At 41.5% G+C, this 4,451-nt stretch overlaps 1 pseudogene; it reads right to left on the bottom strand.

The window, feature by feature from the left end:
* Positions 1-3,843: 3,843 nt before the first annotated feature.
* On the bottom strand, positions 3,844-3,967 carry LOC141152781 (U2 spliceosomal RNA; annotated as a pseudogene).
* Positions 3,968-4,451: the final 484 nt, after the last annotated feature.

Genomic DNA, 4,451 nt, shown 5'->3' on the forward strand with positions numbered 1-4,451 from the left:
CCTAAGGCACCTATCGAGATGCATAGTGAGCATTTGGAACCCCCAGGTGCTTCACAAATTGATTCGCAAAAATGAAAAAGTGGAAGAAAAAACACTTTTCATTTTTACGAATCAAATTGTGAAGCACCTAGGGGTTCCAAGTGCTCACTATGCATCTAGATAGGTGCCTTGGGTGGTCTAGTTTCCAAAATGGGGTCACTTGTGGGGGAGCTCCAATGTTTAGGCACACAGGAGCTCTCCAAACGCAACATGGTGTCCGCTAATTATTCAAGCAAATTTTACAACCAAAAAGTCAACTGGCGCTCCTTCCCTTCTGAGCCCTGCCGTGCACCCAAACAGTGGTTTTTCCCCACATATGGGGTATATGCATGCCCAGGGGAAATTGCACAACAAATTTTGGGGTCTATTTTTTCTTGTTCCCCCTGTGAAAATAAAAAAAATTGGGTCTAAAATAACATTTTTGTGAAAAAAAGCGAAATGTTCATTTTTTATTCCACATTCCAAAAATTCCTGTGAAGCACCTGAAGGGTTAATAAAGTTCTTGAATGTGGTTTTGAGCACCTTGAGGGGTGCAGTTTTTAGAATGGTGTCACTTTTGGGTATTTTCTGTCATAAAGACCTCTCAAAGTGACTTCAAATGTGATGTGGTCCCTAAAAAATGGTTTTGTAAATTTTGTTAGAAAAATGAGAAATCGCTTGTCAATTTTAACCCTTATAGCTCCCTAACAAAAAAAAATTTTGGTTCCAAAATTATGCTGATGTAAAGTAGACATGTGGGAAATGTTATTTATTAACTATTTTGTGTAACAAATCTCTCTGATTTAAGGGCATAAAAATTCAAATTTTGAAAATTGCAAAATTTTAAAAATTTTCACCAAATTTCCATTTTTTTCACAAATAAACGCAAGTGATATCGAAGAAGTTTTACCATAATCATGAAGTACAATATGTCATGAAAAAATAATCTCAGAATCAGGGGGATTCATTGAAGCATTCCAGAGTAATTACCTCATAAAATGACAGTGGTCAGAATTGTAAAAATTGGCTTGGTCATAAACGTGTAAACCACCCTCGGGGGTAAAGGGGTTAATCTGCATAAGTGCACCTATTTTCACACATTCACACCCCCCCCCAATGTCTCAAGCATCTCAAGACCGGGGTGGGGTGGAGAGGATAACTAATTAATGAACAAACGAGCAGCGGGCCCGCCTGCTTCCCAGTCTGTAGGATCCCTACAGACTGAAGCTGGCTGCTGCAGCACTGCCAGGTAAAAGCTAGGAGCCCGTTATGACACGAGCAAAGTCTGTACTATTCTACCATTCTTGCATTATTCCATTGTCCCATTGTTTCATTTCCCCCTAACAAAGGGACAATTCAATAATGCAAGAATTGAAGAATGGAACAGACGCTGCATGGATCATAATGGACTCTTGGCTTTTATCTAGCTGTGCTGCAACAGCCAGCTTCAGTCTGTAGGGAGCCTACAGACTGGGAAGCAGGGGGACCGCTGTTCTTTTGTTCAATAATTAGTTACCCTCTTTACCCCCCACCCTTCCCGTTTTTGAGGCGCATGGGACATTAGGGGGAAGAGGAGAGGAGAATGTGTGAAAATAGGTGGACATATAGGGGACGTATCAGGTATTAAACTGATAAGAAAATATTTTTTTTCCACTCAGAAATACAAGTACCATCTTGAAACCAAAATTCTGGAAACAATGATGGACCAAATCCATCATCGTGTTATTTAATTTATATTATTATATATTTTTTTATATGATAAATTTTTCCTAATTTACATATATGCAAAACAAACACATAATAGTTACTTCACTTATCCAAACTCATCTTCCTCTATCTCATACACCAACTGAGGCACACAATTGTACCTACACTCCATCTTTTTTTCTTCTCAAACATAGTTCTTTTCCTCGATTTCTTCTTTTCCTCCATTTCCAGTTTCTTCCAACTCGAATCATACTCCACCATTAACTCCTCCTTTCCAACAGAATTATCTTCACTATTTTCTAGTTTCTCCAAAAACAACTTTTTCCCAACATTCTTATTAGCTTCTTTATTTTCCACCACCTTTGAATGCACATTTAATGTCTCCACTTTTATTCCCTTTTTCCCAACGCAATTTACAGCACCTGTCTTTTTACTTTCCGGTTTTATCATCTCATTGACTTTATCAACAAAAGGTTCCTTTACAATTACTGGCTTAAATAACTTTCCCAAAGTTTCTTCCTCTTTTTTAACTTCAGTTTCTTCCACTAAAGTTCTTTTCTCATTTTCCAAATAACAAAAACCACTCTTCCCGTTAATAAAAAATGTTCCTCTAATTATATCCTCCTCTTTTCCCAACACAAGAGACCTCCTTTTACCCTTCCAAACTCCGATCTTGTTCACAAAGTTTTTCTGGAACTTAACCCACAAAAACCGAGACTTCAAATAAACCAACATCTCCTCTATCTCCATGAAAGGGTCATCCATATGTATCACTATCCTCTTGGGTCTGCCCATAAATCATGCATCCACTCCAACACTTAGCATATCTTCTTCTCTCCAATTCTTAATGAATAAAACACATTTTTCTTCTGACCTCAGCGTTACATCAAATATCTTCTTATATCTTATCTCCTGCATACACAGGATTTCTTCTCTTCCAAAAGGTCCAAACTTCTCCAACAACTCCAATATCTTCAACTCGTCCAATAAAAAGTCCTCAAAGTCCATCTTCACGAAGAAGCGCAAACAGCTCCTCTTCTTCCAGAAATCCATCTTGATTGGTCCTTATAAACTGCCCCCCACAGCTATGTGTGGTGACAGGGGGTGATCGCCTCTCGTTGCCCAGGGACTAATCTGACTCCCCAATAGCAGCAGGGGGGTGAAGCCTCACTTTTAAGTGAAGCAATCACCCCAGGCCAAGGAACAGGTTACACTGGGCACCTCCAGCCAAGACCAAGGCAGCAACCGCTAGATCACTGCACCTGATCTTAGCAAAAAGCCCGAGAAGCGATTACCTGAATTGGTTTTGGCCTATGACTGCACCCTGGCCCCAAGAAGGCACACATTGTAGGATTGTAGGGATAGGGACAAACACTCCAATTAGGAAGACATGTTGTTCATCAATAGACACCTTAAAACTAGTGATGAGCGAGCACTAAAATGCTCGGGTGCTCAAAGCTCGGGTCGAGCACATTGGAATACTCGGGTGCTCGACCCGAGCACCCGAGCAACGAGCCCAATGTAAGTCTATGGGAAACTCGAGCATTGTAGGGATAGGGACAAAGACTCCCCTTAGGAAGACATGTTGTTCATCAATAGACACCTTAAAACCCACAACTATACTTCTTGTTGGAGATGCATCAAACACATTTTTAATCTGCATAAGTCCACCTATTTTCACACATCCCCACCCCCCAATGTCCCACACAACTCAAGAACGGGGGGGAGGAGAGAGGATAACTATTTAATGAACAAATGAGCAGGGGTGCCCCCTGCTTCCCAGCCTGAAGGCTCCCTACATACTGGAGCAGGCTGCTGCAGCACTGCCAGATAAAAGCAAGAAGCCCATTATGACACGTGCAATGTCTGTTCCATTCTTGCATTATTCCATTGTCCTATTGTTCCATTGCCCCCTAACAATGAGACAACGGAATAATGCAAGAATGGAAGAATGGGACAGACATTGCACGTGTCATAATGGGCTTCTGGCTTTTATCTAACTGTGCTGCAGCAGCCAGCTTCAGTCTGTAGGGAACCTGGGAAGCAGGGGGAACCACTGCTTGTTTGTTCAATAATTAGTTGCCCTCTCTACCCTCCACCCTTCCCGGTTTTGAGGCGTGAGGGTTATTAGGAGGGAGAGGAGAATGTGTGAAAATGGCTGGACGTATAGGGGACGTATCAGGTATTAAACTGATAACAAAAGATACTACATTTGATCTTAGCCAAAAGGCCAAGAAGTGATTACCTGAATTGGTTTTGGCCTATGGCTGCACCCTGGCCCCAAGAAGGCACCCATTGTAGGGATAGGGACAAAGACTCCAATTAGAAAGACATGTTGTTCATCAATAGACACCTTAAAACTAGTGATGAGCGAGCACAATTAAACGTGTCAGGCAGGCAGGCAGAATATATAGGCAGACAGGCAGGCAGGGTATTCAGGAGGGTGCATGAAAAACATAGCAGGGCACTCGGAACACACAGGTGCCCTCCGATTTTCACGCACCCGTCTCTTTAAAAAAGCCGGCAATTCAGCAGCCGCACACAGTTATAACATCGGTACCCGACAATTTAGAACAGAAAAAATAGAGCATCACACGTGGATTAGGTAGATAGAAACATGTCAGTCACATATATAATAAGTACAGTGACAGTGTTGGTTACTGTACTTGTCATTTAGTGTTAAAATAAAGGATTTATTAAAAAAAAAATTGGCGTGGGGTCCCCCG

Source organism: Phyllobates terribilis, unplaced genomic scaffold (genome assembly GCF_046119375.1).
Source record: "Phyllobates terribilis strain yellow unplaced genomic scaffold, ASM4611937v1 Scaffold_6__1_contigs__length_29720123, whole genome shotgun sequence".
In the NCBI taxonomy this organism is placed as follows: domain Eukaryota; kingdom Metazoa; phylum Chordata; class Amphibia; order Anura; family Dendrobatidae; genus Phyllobates; species Phyllobates terribilis.